Genomic DNA, 18962 nt, shown 5'->3' on the forward strand with positions numbered 1-18962 from the left:
TGATGGCTCTGATCGCAGTCATCTCACCGGTGCCCTCCACCCTTTGACCGCCGTCACCGTCGGAGCTCCCTGACCACTTCGACCATCGTCACCATTGGTGCCCTTCTCTGACACCATCGACCACCCCGAATACTGTCACCGCCCAGTGCCCTTCGACATCTCTCCGACTGTCGGTGCCCTCCCACATCTCCAACGTGCATGGCCAACTTCGATGGCACTCATGGAGGCAACACCTCTTTCCCTTTCCCAAAGCATGGAGAGATCCTCTTCGAGATCGTGAGCACCATCTTCCTTTCCTCTTTCTCTTTCTTCCCAAGGCAGGGAGAGATCCTCTTGAGCACCACCCGAGGAGGAGGACATCCCCAAGGAGGAGATGAGGGGAGCACTCGATAGGAGAGGGGGTGCGATCTGGTAGGACACACTCTCATACACATATATTCTCTTGTAGGATATACATTGTAACACATTCTCTATTGGAGCAAAGTCTTTCTTGTATCATTCTTGCTACACTTGGTATACAATGTTGCGCTCTGTTGGTGTTTTGTCTCTCTGTGTGAGCGAGGCGAGTGAGTGGTTAGCAGTGTGTGGTGTGAGTGAGAGACCTGTAGGTATACTGTGGTGGTGCTAGGTGGTGGTTGGAGAGTACGGTAGACAGTGTAGAGTGTAGGTCTTGCATGTCTAGCCGGTGAGGTCGACTCATCCTTGGCAGGTATATTTTCCTTAGAGGATCCATGCTCCCTTTTTCCTAACCCTAGTGTTTGTTTTGGTAGTCTTTGAGTTCCCTGTGAGGATCGGCAGAGTCATCTCTGCAGCTAAGACAAAATTTGGCGATCACTATGGGACTCTCCGAGAGGTCGAGGATAGTGTCAATTTTTTTTTTCTTTTGATGATTTTTGTTCGTGGTGAGAGGAGTGTTGTGTATGCCCCCGAAGACGAGCTTCTGGAGGTGATTCACCCCTTCATTCTTCTCTTGGAACTAGTTGTCATAGGGTTCTTTCTCATTCCATTACTCTTCCCTCAGCATCTTCCTCTTCTAACCCTATGGCAGATCTAGGGCCAGAGCCATCTAGGGCCAGAGCCATTGGCTACTGTCCTTAACCGCATGCAAGTTAAACTACCAACCTTCAAAGGTACCATCATTGAAGGAAGACCATGTGCGGTGGTTCCTCACTATGTGTGACTCAAGAGGCCTCAAGAGGCCTCAATCGAGATGATACACGCTTGGTCTTGTTCCCGACAATGCTGGAAGAAAGTGCCGACTGGTGGTATAGTTAATTTCCCGTCAACCACTTTTCGGATTGGGCCACCCTCAGGCTACAGCTGGAAGAAAGTGTCGACTGGTGGTATAGTTAGTTTCCCGTCAACCACTTTTCGGATTGGGCCACCCTCAGGCTACAGCTCTTGGCTACTTTTCGACCGGGGAACTACTTCGACCTCATTACGCAAGAGCTTAACCAACTCTCCATGAAGGCGGGGGAGTCAATGGCCCAACTTGTTCACAACAAGAGTAAAGTTTTGGTCACTTGGCTACCCCAAGATCTTAGAAACTACATGCTGCAACGATGGGTGCTTCCAGCACTCCCTACTCAAACAACGATGATGAGAGAGACCTTTCCATCCCAAGGTACCTTGCAAGACTTCTAAGACAGAGCTACACAATTGGAGAATGCTCGCCTCTCATGGCGGAGCGTAGTACCTCTCGGTCCCCACTTATCCCTGCCGGCATGTCTTCGGCTCCTCCAACTGTTCCTCTAGTCTCGAGACGATAGATTTTACATCCGCGTCCATGGACGAGATAGCCAAGATCAAGAAGGAGGTTGAAGATTTCAAAAGGTTACGAGACAAGAGGATGCGGCCATAACAGTGCTCAGGAAGGAGATCAAGCAGCTTGTTAAAAGCATGGATCGAGCTCTCCTAACTACACATCCTAATCACACACTAATCTAATCTAATGACATGACTAATCTAAGGTGGATAAAAATGAAGGAGACTCATTGTGATGAGTGTGCGCTAATTAAGTTTAGACTCAAGTTCAGTTAGGTTACAAGATGGAAACTTATACTCATAAAAAGACTTAAGATGTTGTGCTTGTATTCCATTGCTTAAAATGTTCTCCTTTTATACGAGGAGAGTATAACTTAGCTTTTCTCTTGCATGTGGGATAATTCTCACTTGGTGATGTGCCTTCTCACACTCACTCCATACTTTTCTTGTGCTCCAAGGCACCATATTTCTCAACATCCTCCCTTGGTGCCAAATCTTTAGGCTACTCAAGGTGATTGGATGTTGGCTATAAAATATTTTTTGACTTTTGACTTTCTACATTTTCCTATGTGCTGTGATCAACTTTGGCTCAAGTGCTACTTTGGCACTTCCCCCCCTTGATGGTGACTTAACCTATCTTTGAGGCCTAGAGGTCATCCCTAAGAGTGAGGTCCCCCCTTGATAAAGACTTGACTTATCTTTGAGGTCTAGAGGTCTCTTCTAAGAGCAGGATTATAAATTTTGGCTATTTCTTCTACCTTGGCTACATCGTTAGTGCCAGAGGGTATGTACAAGCACTTTTTGTAGGAGGTACGATTTCTTTTAGAACAAATTTTTGTTTAAGAGATGGGTAATGAGATGATTTTTCGATGCGACGCTTTTTTCGCTTCTCTTTCTTCTTCATTGAATCTTTTCTTGGTATTTTTATATTTGTTACCACTTAGCACATATTTTTGCATGCTCATTTGGATGCTTACAAGGTCACTTGACTCAATGCTTTTAGCAAATTTTGATTCAATGTGCATATACACTCGGAGATCCATGTAGTTGCGGTGTTTCATACTTCTCATACTCGCTCTATAGCATACGGCATTTTTTTTCTAAGCCAGTTTCTATGGCTGAAGCAGTGCGTGAAAAGATGCAGGGGGGAAGAGAGCTTGAGCTCTTGCAAGCACACACACACACTCACAAAACCCTAATAGAGAACACACAAGGTGAGAGGCTGAAAATCTTCTTCATCTCTACTCAACACTCAACACACCATATACAAGAATAAGAGTACACACAATATGAAAGGTACTCAACTAAATACATGCACGGGTTCTCTATAATGTGAACCCGACTAAATGAGCTGGCGCTATAACTATGCCAGTCTCTAGAATGGCTGTCACACAGCCTGTCATCCCACTGGCCGCGTATCACCCAAGATCTCACCAACCATGCCAGTGGTGTAAGTGTGGGGCCTATCCCCCAGGTGGGTCATCAGTGTCCACCGCCTCACTAGACGAGCTCGATATCTCAACACTCCCCCTCGAGCTCAACTCCATCTCATGTACACCAAGTGAAGCCCGCTTCTCTGTACCCAATGCTTTGGTGAAGATGTCAGCTACCTGATCCTCTGTGCTGACATAAACAAGGTCAAGGTCTCTTGCCAAGACCTTCTCTCTGACGAAGTGGTAGTGGACCTCTATGTGCGATAGACCCAAATCTGCTAGTAGCTTTCTCAACCAAGCTACCTCACATGCTGCCATAGCAGCTCCTCTGTACTCGGCCTCTGTACTCGATAGAGCAACCGTAGGCTGCTTCTTGCTGCTCCAAGTCACAGCAGCACTCCCCAAAGAAAACATGAATCCACTGGTAGATCGTCTATCTGAGATACTACCAGCCCAATCAGCATCTGTGTACCCATGTACACATATCTCTGTCCCAGTCTCATAGAATAGTCCACAATGCAAAGTAGACTTCACATACCTCAGTATGCATCTCACTGCATCCAAATGCGGTTTCTGTGGAACCTGCATAAACTGACTCACCAACCCAACAGCATAGCTCAAATCTGGTCTGGTGATCATCATGTATATCAAACTTCCTACTATGCGTCTGTACTGTTAAAAATATGGCAAACACCTTCACTAAAATGATGTGTAGGGCACATACCTTGTAACTAGCACTATGCACTAAAGTCATAGATTATGGGCAAATGGATACAAAGGTTATTATGCAACCTTACCATGATGTAAAAGAGTCATTTAGGAGCTCAACATCAGCCAAAGGGGTCGTGATCCCTTGATTAGGTAGCATTGGTGTGATTAGCAAGATTCTAGGGTTGGTGGTCACTTTTAGGTGCTTGAATCTAGGAGGGAAGGTGGAGATGATTTAGATGATGATTAACACCTAATCTTGAGCTTAATCCTCATGTACTTCAGCCTATATAAAGAGGCTCTCATCTATTGAAATCAACACATTTTATTGCCCCTCACTTATGTTGTCATTATGCTCATCATTATGCTAATTACTTCTTGATTAGTAGCTTAACTTCATCTTCTTCATTTCTATTCAACTATGCAATGGAGCTAGTGTTTGATCCTCCTTAGAATGGTTTTTAACATGGTATCAGAGCTAGTACTAGCCCATTCATCTAGAATCAAGCCCCAACTTATTTGCTTAGCAAGAGATTAGTGAAAATTAGAGTTTCATTAGCTTTTATGGGTTTCCTAGAAAATAGGATCTAGAATAGCAGCTGAGTGGAGGCCTTGGTGCTCACAAACCACGTAACCATTGCCAAAATCCTTCTGTGGGCACTTAAACTGACTCACCAACCCAACAGCATAGCTCAAATCTGGTCTGGTGATCATCATGTATATCAAACTTCCTACTATGCGTCTGTACTGTTAAAAATATGGCAAACACCTTCACTAAAATGATGTGTAGGGCACATACCTTGTAACTAGCACTATGCACTAAAGTCATAGATTATGGGCAAATGGATACAAAGGTTATTATGCAACCTTACCATGATGTAAAAGAGTCATTTAGGAGCTCAACATCAGCCAAAGGGGTCGTGATCCCTTGATTAGGTAGCATTGGTGTGATTAGCAAGATTCTAGGGTTGGTGGTCACTTTTAGGTGCTTGAATCTAGGAGGGAAGGTGGAGATGATTTAGATGATGATTAACACCTAATCTTGAGCTTAATCCTCATGTACTTCAGCCTATATAAAGAGGCTCTCATCTATTGAAATCAACACATTTTATTGCCCCTCACTTATGTTGTCATTATGCTCATCATTATGCTAATTACTTCTTGATTAGTAGCTTAACTTCATCTTCTTCATTTCTATTCAACTATGCAATGGAGCTAGTGTTTGATCCTCCTTAGAATGGTTTTTAACATGTACATAGTAGGATCCTCCAAGATCTCTCTTGAATCTGCACTCAACTTGCCATTCTGATCCAATGGCACAGAAATAGGCTTACAGCCTGTCATACCATACTTGGACAACATGTCCAAGCCATACTGTCTCTGCAGTAATCCAATACCATGTGGTGACCTAATCACCTCAATGCCCAAGAAATATCTGAGCTCCCCCAGATCCTTCATCTCAAACTTCTGTCTTAGCAAGATCTTTACATCAAAGATCTCTGCATCATGGTCCCCCGTAATGATCAAGTCATCTACATAGATGACAACAAGCACAACTCCTCTATCACCATGTCTCACATATAGCGAGAAATCTGCATTGGCTACATGAAAGCCAATAGTGACAAGATATTCAGAAATCTTATCATACCATGCTCTTGGTGCTTGCTTTAAGCCATACAAGGCTTTCTTCAACCTGCAAACATGCTCGGGGTGACCCACATCCTCATATCCAGGTGGCTGCAACATATACACCTCTTCTTGCAAATCCCCATGCAAGAATGCATTCTTTACATCCATCTGATGTAAAGACCATTGCTTTGACGCAGCCACTGCTATCACAACTCTCACCGTTGCCATCTTGGCAACTGGGCTGAAAGTTTCCTCATAATCAATCCCATATGTCTGCGCATATCCTTTGGCTACCAATCTAGCCTTGTACTTGTTTATGCTTCCATCACTGTTATGTTTAACTTTGTACACCCACTTGCATCCAATGGCTTTCTTGCCTTCAGGAAATTGCACTAAATCCCAAGTCTCATTTCCATATAGTGCATCCATCTCCTCATCCATGGCTTTCTCCCAATACACATTTCCAACAGCCTCATCAATGCATGTGGGCTCTACAACCTGCACAACCTTTGCCATATATGCATAGTGATGTGCCACATAACCATCATATGTAAATCTCTGCACAGGGTTCTTCACTCTCCCTGATCTTCGCAACTTTTCATTCATGGCTTCCATAGCCTTCTTTACACCAAGTGTTCTCATAGCTGGGATCCCAAGCTCCTCATCAAGGCTCATATCTGAGCCACTAGACTCTCCATCAACATGAGAATGCCCTGCAGAAATGTCAGGCATACCAAGGGGCTCAACCACTTTCTCTTTTCCTTTACGTGATGTACAATACAATTTTCAGGGCTGGTATTATGACGCAGCCTACCACTCCATGTTCTATCAATAGACCCACTAGATGAGGACTCTCCTGGTCCACTCAGAGACTGTGATTGCTGACCTGCATTCTGTGCAACCACACTTCCACTCACATCAGCCCCACCAATAGCTTCTTTTTCAGCAGCATACCAGCTGCTCATCTCATCAAAGACAACATCCCTGCTTACCCTCAACTCACGTGTAGCAGGGTTATAACACCTGTATCCCTTTTGCTCAAGGGAGTATCCAATAAACACACATTTTTCAGCTTTTGGATCCAGCTTAGTTCTCAGCTCATCTGGCACATGCACATATGCAATGCATCCAAAGACTTTCAGATGAGACAAATCTGGTTTTCTGCCAGTAAACCTTTCCTCTGGAGTTACATCGTGTATGGCTGCAGTTGGAGTCCTGTTCATGATGTATACTGCTATAGAAACAGCCTCAGCCCAATAGCAGTGCGGCATATTCTTCTCTTCCATCAATGCTCGCGCAATCTCAGCAATGTGCCTGTTTTTCCGCTCAGCAACTCCATTTTGCTGAGCGCTGCGGAGTGTATCTGCATGTGTACTGTCTCCGAATACCATTCTTCTTCAAATATTCAGAGAACTCATTGGAGAAGTATTCTCCCCCTCCATCTGACCTCAGGCACTTTACATATTTCCCTGTTTGCTTTTCAACCAAAAATCTGAAATTTTGAAAGTGAGTGAACACCTCACTCTTCTCCTTCATGAAATATACCCACACTTTCCTTGTGTGGTCATCAATGAAAGTCACATAATACCTGCAGCCTCCCATAGATATGGTCTTCGTAGGACCCCATACATCTGAATGCACAACATCTAGTGCATTTCTGCTCACATATCTGTTACGTGGAAACACATGCTTTGTTTGCTTCCCAAATTGGCATGCTTCATAGATTTTATGCATACCTTCCACTTTAAATTTTAGAAGCATAGACTTCAATCTCTGCACATTCACATGTCCAATTCTTTTATGCCATATGTCTGTGTCTGCAACAATTTGTGAACCATTTGCAAACATCGCAGCACTCATCTCAGGCATGTCTACATCCAACGTAAACATTCTGCCCACTCTGTTGCCTTTTGCAACCAACCTGCACTTGTCTTTAAAATCTTCAACATAACATCCATCAGGGTTAAACCGAACCTGCAAACCCTGCTCAATTATCTGGCCAACTGAAACCAGATTTTTTTTATGTTCGGTACATGAAGTACATCTGCAAGGTACTTCACTTTGCCATCCTGCATAGACAATGGCACATCTCCAATGTGGGCAATTGGATGAGCAGTGTCATCCCCTGTTTCCACAAAACCTGGTCTCTCCGGGTTTTTCATCTCCTTGAACCACTCCCCATGACTCGTCATGTGGTTCGAAGCGCCTGAATCCACATACCATACATTATCTTTTTGTGCTGCATCAACATTTTCAGACATGGCATTCACAACATGCTGCATAACAAACAACCTTTCATTATCCTCATTATTTCTGCTTGAGGATGCATAGTTGTTTTGCTGCACTTTTCCATTTTGCATGTCAGCTTGCTTCTTATAACATTCTGCCTGCACATGTCCATGCTTACCACAATAATAGCATTCACGTGCATCATTATATTGCCTTTGCCAATTTCCACGGAATCTTGGACTCCCCCTGCCTCTGAATTTGCCTCTTCCACCTACGTGTTGTTGTTGTTGTTGTTGATTCTGGGACTGTTGTTGCTGCTGCTGCTCTGCTGACCATAATTCTGATTACCTGTTCGGCCACCTCCTTGACCGCGTCCACGACCTCCTCTACCTCGTCCTCCTCCTGAACTCGTGTAGAAGGCTTGTTGCTCTGAACTGTTTTTACTTTGTGAAGACTGTTGGTCTTCACCCAAGCTCTTCTCTTCGATAATCAGCATAGACACCAAATCTGTAAAGTTGGGAATGTTTTCCCGAGTCTGAATGGACGTCTTGAACGCCTTGTATTGTGGCCCGAGACCACGTAGACAGACTTCCACCTTATCATCATCATCTACTGACACACCAATAGATGCAAGGGATTCCACAATACCCTTTATCTTCAACGCATAGTCATTCACAGACATGCTCTTTTTCTCCACAGTATGAAGTTCATTCTTCAACTGTATCTTACGTGCCTTGGTATTTGTTTCATAGAGCTTTACCAAGGTGTCCCACGCCTCCTTGGGGGACTTGGCATCCTGAATGTACCCAATCATGGTGTCCTGTATACTAATGGAAAGCCAATACATTACTTTCCTGGCTCCTTGGTTTCAGTCTTTAAACTCTTTCACATCTGCAGCAGTCGGATTTATATCCGATATCTCCGGTGCCTCTTCATGCTCACCTTCTATGTAGTCCCAATAGCCTTTTTAGACATCTTGCCAAACACACAATTTTACCAGAACCTGCACTCTGGTTTTTTTTGTACAAATGCTGTATTTTCTGCACAGCGGTACTGTAGTACTCTCAAATGTCACCAACAGTGACTTCAATGTGCATACATACACCCAATGGCAACTGTAGACCTCTTTGCAGCACCCACAGTGTCTGCACAGTCAATCTGTCTTCCTGCAGTTCTTAAAACAGAGTTCTGCAGAGAATCGATGACTTACCCGCAGTGCTCGAAATCACCTGCTTTCTGAAAACGGAGGTCCAGACGCGCCCGGAACGCGTTTTTGGTTTGAAATTTTTAGTCCGAAGGATTGTATAGTTGCCCTATAGCTTTACTCCCGCGAAGAAAGCTCCTCAATCAGAGACCGTTTGCCCAGCTCCTCAATCAGAGACCGTTTGCCGGGAATAGGGAAGAGCTCCCGACAAGGGTGTAGTCACCAACACAATAGGGAAGAGTAGTTGAAGCTCTTACCCTCGTACCGCTTCCTGTGGTTCTCTTGCTTGCAGCTCAGCCCTTAGCACGAACCAGGCTTTGATACCATGAAAAGATGCAGGGGGGAAGAGAGCTTGAGCTCTTGCAAGCACACACACACACTCACAAAACCCTAATAGAGAACACACAAGGTGAGAGGCTGAAAATCTTCTTCATCTCTACTCAACACTCAACACACCATATACAAGAATAAGAGTACACACAATATGAAAGGTACTCAACCAAATACATACACGGGTTCTCTATAATGTGAACCCGACTAAATGAGCTGGCGCTATAACTATGCCAGTCTCTAGAATGGCTGTCACACAGCCTGTCATCCCACTGGCCGCGTATCACCCAAGATCTCACCAACCATGCCAGTGGTGTAAGTGTGGGGCCTATCCCCCAGGCGGGTCATCAGTGTCCACCGCCTCACTAGACGAGCTCGATATCTCAATAGTGCGGATGGCGAAGGATTTTGCCAAGGCCTTTGATGTCAAGGTCCCGTCTCGCAGCCAACACCATCATCTTTCAAAAGATTCCTAGCTCCGAAAGGTGATTCCAACTTTCCACCTCCTAAGAGATAACAAGGTCAACCTCAGGATATGGGAAATTCCATAATGGAAGAAAGATCTTTTTTCCGGATCGTAATCCCCTGGAATTCAACTTCAGAAGTTCCACCCTTGAACAAAGAAGTTAAATGCTTTAACTGCCAAGGATACGGTCATCGTAGGATGGATTTCCCAAATCCTTTTGGATCAAGGTTTTCAGGACAAGGAAGTCAAGTCTACAAGAAAATGCCAATGGGTACTTAAGTGTGATCACACAATTGAGAGATGGCTAAGGATTTAAAAAAAAACCTTATCTAAATTTTCCACCACAAAAAGAATGTGGACAACCTGCTTCGCTTGCTAACTTCTTTGTCCCATTCTCTTCATTGTGGTTGATTAGCTGCATGGTTCTTGGCTTTTCTGCTCTGTGCAGGCGGTTGTTCTCCTCTCATCAGTTCTGCTTGATGTTATGCTCTACCTTATGATCCTGGCGTTGCTCTCACACAAGCGCCCATTCCACAAATCTCCTACTACTATTTGCAGCATTACTACTCTCTCCCATGTGCTGGTAAGGACTAGCGATGACAGAAGCTGCTTGCTGCTTGGTTTCTGGCAATGACTGCCTGGTGATAGGGCGAGCTGCTGATCCCTTATCTTTTGTTCAAAGATGGGCCATGAGAACAAGGAGTGTTACTATCTCAAGGGACTTCGCCTTATGCAACAACAACTTAAGCAAGGTGCCACTCCGCTTAATCCCTTCGCCATGGTGATCCCAACCAGTAGTGCTTCAACTTCTGCCCAGGCCCCTAATCTGTTAACAATCCTAAAATGGGATTGATCATGGTGATAGACAGAAGATTAAGCATAAAAATTAAGGTGGGTTATACCACACTAAGAACTCCATAAGAGAGAGAGGGAGAGATTGATCATGGTGATAGACAGAAGATTAAGCATAAAAATTAAGGTGGGTTATACCACACTAAGAACTCCATAAGAGAGAGAGGGAGAGATTGCACACTCAAGACACAAGCTCTATTGTATATCTCAAATGAACTATACAATGATATAGGCCCTCTAGCCTTATCCCACTTTACACATCATCATGCCATGTGGCAACCTCTATTCCACATCCTCTTTTGTGGTTCTCATAAATCACATCCCATACAATAATATCTTGCACCTCTAAGGTGCTTTCCCATGTACACACAACGTTGTGATTATATCTCTTAACACTCCCTTTTAATCAAAGGTGTTCCATAACGCACCCATCACCCATCAATGTAGCATTGCATAACCGCAATCGCTACCTCTCAACACTCCCCCTCAATGATACATTGGAGTGTCCATCAAATGAACATGTGTACGTGTGTCTACCATCTAGACACCAAGCTCACAACGGAACCACTGAGTCCGATTTGAACATAGAAGTTTGGGTGGGAACCAACCCATGCGCATGCACCTCACATGTGCATCGCTCATGCACACATCACGACAACTATTTTGAGCTTCTTGGTGAACTCGGGCAAGGAAACCCTCATACCAATGTGGGTGATTACAAAAATTTCTCATTTTGAGTACGCATGCTCGGGTATGGTTACCCTCATAATCATGGATGAAACAAAAAATACAACACAGTTTTGGCCGAAGGCGGGCATTGAACCCAAGTGTGTGTGAACATCTTCTTAAAAGGATTTGAAAATTTGGTTGTGTGTTAATGAACCATTTTTTTAAAATAACCTTTCAAATTTTGAAAGGGTTTAATTTTTCTTTAAGAAAATAAATCCGAATCTGAGCTGGGCCGAAATCTCCACAAAGTAAAGTCGAGTCCTTTGTCACAGATTCAATCTTCACAACTTCATGCCAACGTGCTTCCGCACTATTGCTATGCGCCAAACACATTCACAACTTGTGAGGCCATAGTTCAACCTGCCTAGCTTCTTGATGTTTCTTTTTGCATAGAGACAATATCTCCAAAGTCATAATCTTGCAGATCTTCGATGCTGCTGTTGGATTAGTAATGTCGCCTTTAGACATTTTTGTAACGTGTGCTTCTCTCTATCAATGCTGCTATAGTGTTTCTCTCTATCAAGGCTTTTATGGCATCCTCATTCTTGACATCTCCTACTCTACTCTCTTTGAGCTGCAATATTTGCTTGCTATTGCTATTGACTTTTATTTTTATTTTGAGCAAACTAACTAGCACTACCCCTTTTTGGTGTGGTCAAACATGGGCTTCATTCCTTGCCCACACTGCTTGTCCCTTGCTTGGACAAGCTTGCACCTTCTCATGCTCTTTGCCTAAGTGCAAGAGCCATGGGATCCACTCATCCCATCACATAGAAACCCTTATCAAAAGTGAGCATTCTCCTATGCCCAAAACAAAAATTGACAATATTATCAAAATACCCTCACAAATCTCCTTGGTAGCTTCTCCTTGATGACAGCGAAGACTCCATAGCCTTCATACTTGCTGAAATCTCCATTTTCAGCTGAATCCACGACGATGAGCAAGCTCTTCATGTTGCAAAAATTCCATTTGCAACTCTCTTGGGTAGTTTCTATGCAACCTCCTTGTTGCAAATCTCCTCTCAAACTTGAGAATGGCAGCTCCAAATCTCTCTCAAATGCAAATCCAAATGATAATATGAGCGTGCTTACTTTTTCATATAAATTAAAAATAATACTTAATCAAATGAATACATAACCAAGAAAACTATACATAAATATTCACTATGACCAAGATCCCACCCAAGCTCTGATACCATGTTAACAATCCTAAAATGGGATTGATCATGGTGATAGACATAAGATTAAGCATAAAACTTAAGGTGCGTTATACGACACTAAGAACTCCATAAGAGAGACAGAGATTGCACTCTCAAGACACAACCTCTATTGCATATCTCAATTGAACCATACAATGATATAGGCCCACTAGCCTTATCCCACTTTACACATTATGCCATGTGGCAACCTCTATTCCACATCCTCTTTTGTGGCTCTCATAAATCACATCCCATACAATAATATCTTGTACCTCTAAGGTGCTTTTCCACATATACACAACATCGCGATTATATCTCTCAACATAACCACTAACCAAAACCAACACCCTTCTTGAACCCTCAATCAGCTAGAGTAGCTACCCCCTAATCTCAAGCTTATATTAACCTATCACCCCTAGCCCCTCCTACTTAGCTGCACCACATACCCTTCCCTCCCCCATGGCTACTTTTGTACAAACCCCTCCACTGCCCTAGGCCACATCATCTCAGGGAGCTCAAGTAGCCACGGTAGCATACACCAATACCCCTCATCCTGGAGAAACCCTAACATACAACCCCCTGCCTATGCAAATCCCATATCAAACAGGCACTCTCCCAACCTATCAGCCATACCTCCCACCTGTGCGCCGATCCCACAAACACCCCAAGTCTATCAAAACCCACCTCCGGTGGTCTATGTGGTAGACCCTCTAGTACACCTGACCACCAACACGTATGGGGCTTGGCCTAACCAAAGGTTCGCTAATCGCCGTTCTCCCAACAACCCCACCCGGCCTTTTATATGCTACCGTTGTGGGGGGAGTGGCCACATGCAAGCTCAATGCACTATACCAGAGGGCTCACCCCCATGCCTCCATTGCCTGGAGAACCGAGACCACTACACTCGGGATTGTCCTAGAACCCCACTAGTTAACATGGTGGAATCTATGGTGCCACTTGTCTGAAATTTGTGCTTTGCTAGTACCTGTAATGAGCATGTCATCTACATACAAGATGACTATGAGAATATCAGCATCGGTTTTCTTCACATACAATGTGCTTTCAGCTAGACTATTCTCATAACCTTGGCTGGTTAGATGAGCATGTATCTTATCATACCAAGCTCTTGGAGCTTGCTTTAACCCATACAATGCTTTGTGCAACTTGCATACTTTATGTTCCTCACCAGGAACTACAAAACCAATGGGCTGATTTACATATACTTCCTCCTGTAAATCCCCATTTAAGAATGCAGTTTTGATATCCAATTGATGCACTTTCCATCCTTTATGGGCAGCCAAGGCAATCATAGATCTTATTGTGGTCATTCTCGAAGTAGGAGCAAAAGTCTCTTCATAATCTATTCCCTTTTTCTGGGAGTAGCCTTTAGCCACAAGTCTTGCTTTGTACCTGTCAATAGTACCATCAGACTTTCTTTTGACTTTGTACACCCACTTTGTTCCAATTACATGCTTGCCTTTAGGCAATTCCACAAGATCCCATGTATTGTTCTTCATGATAGAAGAAATTTCAGCTTGCATAGCTTGCAACCAATGCTCATTCTCATGTGCTTCTTCATAAGAAGAAGGCTCTTCTGAATCAAAGAGACCACCCATTGCGAATGCAGACTCCCCACGATGTACATTCAAAGCATGGCTGGAACTAGCCCTTGTTCTATCCGTGAGTGGAGCTGCAAGTTTCTTGCAAAGTTTTCAGCAACCATCTTGGCACTGACTTGGCTGTGTCTATGGCTGTTTGCTCTTCCCTGACAAGATCTTCCACTTCTTCCACAGAAGGGAACTGAATGGCTGGCTGTTCCACATGTTCTACATGTGGATTTTCTTGTGTAGGGGCTGGCTGATCTGAATCCCCCCTAATTGCAATGGGTAAAAGTCCATCAAACATGTCCTGTAAGCCTGTATCATTGCTTTTATACAAGCTGACCATGGGCTGTTCTGAATTTTCAGCAATTTTGATCTCTTCTTTTAAGACAAAATTAAGCAAAAAAGAGTTCAAATTCCTCCAATTGATGAAGAAATGGATGCAATTAGGTATTTTGAGGCATGTAGATGCTCTCAAAACACTCAAAAAACACCAATTTCGACTACTTACATGATCAATTTGGACCCCAAATAACCCATTTTCTAAAATTTTTTGTCTCTTAAAGTGGATTAATCACCCTTAATGACAAAAACCAATGAATGAAGAGAAATGAGTCATTTTCAAGAGTTTTTTGATGTTTTTGAGAAATTTTTAAAAGGATTAAGCTACTTCTAATGGTTTCTAACACTCTAATGCATACAATTCCAACAAAAAACACACAAATTAAGCTGAAATTAATGATTCTAGTTCTATGTTTAACTCTAAAGAGAGCTAACATTCACTAAAAATTACACTCTTTAATGCAATGGATGTAAACTAAGCCTAATATACTCTATGTGCAAGCCCTAAGAACATTAAAAACCACATTAACAACAACAAAAACAACAAATTAAACTAAAAATTAAGCAAAAAAGCATTCTTTACAAAACCAAAAAGAGAGAGATTTCTCACAAAATCACACACAAAACTCCATCAAATCCACATCTTTTTCATGGAAAACCATTAATCAAGATAATGGGAAATGGTTAATACGTAGATTACAGGAAAAACGATAAAAAAAGTCAAGGGATGGCTCTCCAATAACGATGCCAAAAATGTCATGGCTCACCCTAACCCCTCTTGAAACACATTCAACCAGAGATTACCTGGTCAAGGGATGGCTCCCCAATAACGATGCCAAAAATGTCATGGCTCACCCTAACCCCTCTTGAAATACATTCAACCAGAGATTACCTGGTGAACCGCAACTATCATGAGGATCTTTCCAATGGCCGAGCTCGTAACCCTTGAGGTCTCCAAGCTCTACAACTCCTTGAGAAGCAATTCCACCGCGGCTCTCGTCGTCACACCGTCACGTTGCACTACGTGTACTCATCCCTCCTCTCACCTCACATCACTTACACACACACACCCTAGCATGCATAATTCGGGAGATAGATTAGAAAGAGGATTAGCAAGAGCAAGACTCAATTGCAAAATGGGAGAGTATCTTGTATTATGAGAGAAATTCACTTATATACATGGCCATAAGTGTTCACACTCACTTAAACTGTCGGGCACTTTAGGCTCATAAGAGGCCTAAAGTGTTCACACTCACTTAAACTGTCAGGCACTTTAGGCTCATAAAAGGCCTAATGCTATTACAACGTCTAGTCTCATAATATATCCATGAAGTACATCACTTGGGATTTACAGGCGCCCGTCCGAGTTGTAGCTTTAGACATCATTGCTTCATATCTTGAATGTATGACCTTTTGGTGTATCTACCTTGACTCCTTGATGTAAGATAATGAGGGTAGCACTTGTTAACCCTAGGAATGGGTTAATAGGAAGAGGAGATTATAAGAGAATAATGGGAGTATGCAAGGATATATGACTACCATTTAAGTAAAGATGTTTTACTCTACTAATATATATAGTGTTTTGATAACATTTATTTTATATATTAATTTGATAATGTTTATACAATTTTTGTAAAAAACCTTGCGTATATAGTATTTTATTGTGTTGTACTATAAAGTACATAATGCAAAGTGGTCAGAAGGTCGATATTTCTACACTCATGTGTGGACTCTAAAAGAATCACATAAGATTGTGGTATAATGGTAAGTTTTAATAAGCAAGATAGTCAAGCTAGTAGAAGAGATAATACAATTGTAGCAAAGAATCTATGAAGAGGTAGAACAAAATTATTTAGAGTTTGAAGAATGCATCATAAATGAAGATCTTCTACCTTTGATTTCATCAAAGAAAATCAATGAGCCAATATACAATAATGATGGTGAGAACGCATCTACTTGTTCTTCAAGTAGTAGAATAGGACTTTACATTGATATAGGGGCCATAGAAATGATGGTAATGCATCTACTTGTTCTTCAAGTAGTAGAATAGGACTTTACATTGATATAGGGGCCATATAAATGATGGACTTAGAGATAGACTAATTGACATCAATGGATTTGTTGCAAGATAGCATTGATGATGGTACTATGTAAAGTTATAAATCACTATATACCTTTCTTCATATTAATTGCTTTGTAATGTTTTGCTAAATTTTTATTCTTTATTATATGAAAAAAAATATGTTTGACAAATTTATGTGATAAATGTTTACTAGATGTTTTTAAAGACTTCATTTGGATTATTCTATTTTTTTCCAGTGCCGCCCACACCATCAGCTATAGTGGCAGTTATAGAGAGAAGAAATGTAAAAATCCATTAAAACATAAGTAATAAGCATCGTTGACCCCTCATCTTGTTGTAGTGTTTGTTATTAGTATATGGTCAGTGCCCGCCTCTCAACATGTATCTCACATTGATGTATGGTGCACAATTGTAGGGCCCAGCATCGTTGACCCCTCATCTTGTTGTAGTGTTTGTTATTAGTATATGGTCAGTGCCCGCCTCTCAACATGTATCTCACATTGATGTATGGTGCACAATTGTAGGGCCCCCATTATGAGAAGCCATTGGTGCACAACTCTTTAGTGGGAACCCTTAGATGTTGGAAGGGGTTATAGTTGTGACTGTTGATGGTTAGGAGATACGAGCATTAGTTGGGGTCCGGGTAGTATTCCCTAGATACTAATTCCCTATAATATGGAATGGTAATTTTATTATTAGTGAACGGTGGTCAGTTGGTTTGCATTATGGATACACGAGCGGTGGCCATGTCAATGCAACGTAGCTGTCCACGTCTTAGAAACATCCCCATCGCACTACTTGCAGCACTATAAATAGACATATAGTTGGCACAAGCTAAGGCATCCAATTCTTGTGAGCATATATATATTCCCTATACTCTTAGTACGCCCTCCATCCAGAGTTTGTCTAGATCGCCATCTAAGATCTACACTAGAGCACACGGGTGGACATCATATTGTACCTATCTCTTGTTTGGTATAATCAAAATTTTAAAATTCTCTCCATTCTCTCTATTGCATTGTGTAGTGTACTTTTTCTTGCTTTATCTCTCTCCATTGTGCCATATTCTTACATCTGTCATGTTGTTCTTATAATTTAGGCTCTTGAAAGTCATGCTACAACTTTACGTCAATGAATTAGGATTCAAGAATATCCTGATCATAATCTTCTCTATAAGTTTCTTCACAAATGTCTAAAATACATCACCTTTATCCAATGATGAGATTCTCTATGCAGCTAAGAGATGGAGAGGATCGTGCCTAAAAAATTGGGAAAAATTTATGTAAGATAAGAATGAATAAACCTCACATTCTAGGCTCCAATGATGCATTTATGCCATAACTTTAGCTCCTTAATGAATTATGAATATTCCAATGGTCACATGCTTTTCCATATGTTTTTCTAAAAATATATAAAAGACATTACATGTATCCAATCGTGATATTCACCAAAAATACACGGCTAAGAGATGAAGATTATTACACCTGAAAACTTGGAATCACATTAGGTAAAAAATGGACTACAAAAAGTGTTGTAAGGACGAGCTTAAGTTGCTAATTTTTTGGATTTAGAATGCTAAACTTAGCTCCATAGTGAATGACAAGGCTAATGAATACTCTACTTTTGGGTCCTTTTTTAGGCTGGTAAATACTTTCCTCTTCTAGATCTCCCCTATTTTTACTCTAGAGCCCACTTGCCTTTTTGAAAATGTTACCATTATTTCTAGAGCCCACTTGTCTTTTTGAATCTTTTATGTGTGTGATTTCTTGGGCCACTTACCTTTAAGGAATTACCTTTCTCTTTCCCATATGGTCCCATAACTCTCTTTTCTTTAATTTTACTCTAATCTTTCTTTCATTCCTAACCTTAGTTTAAATAATGCCTCCCTTGGAGGATATTACTAATATGAGAAAATGTAAGATAGATCTTTATAAGAGAAAATGGAATATTTTTTTTCCCCTGAACCCTTTTCACAGACGTGAAAGTGCAAGGACCTTTTCATGCCATTATATATTTTTTGGTATGTGAAAAATTTACGACGTGAAACATGTGTTTCAAAAAACCATGAAATTATTTTAGAGATTTTTTTTATGCGGGCCTGTTTCACGCCGTGAAATAGGTGTTTCACAAAAACGTGAAATGGGTATTTCATGAAAAAAAAATTTGGAGTCTAGAGGGAAATTCAAGTTTCCTTGTGTGGAGGGAATATTTTTTGAATTTTTAAATTGGGGAGATATGGGCATTTTCCCAAAAAGATAAGTGGGAATAAAAAAGTCAACACTTTTATGACACCCTCTTACACCCTTCATAAATGACCCCCAAAAGTGCCCATTTGCCAACTAAGGGGTATCTTTTCATTCAATGCTTATTAGCCTTAATGAGTTATGGAAAAA

Source organism: Cibotium barometz, chromosome 31, assembly GCF_041138505.1.
Source record: "Cibotium barometz isolate CiBa-2024 chromosome 31, ASM4113850v1, whole genome shotgun sequence".
Classification (NCBI taxonomy): domain Eukaryota; kingdom Viridiplantae; phylum Streptophyta; class Polypodiopsida; order Cyatheales; family Cibotiaceae; genus Cibotium; species Cibotium barometz.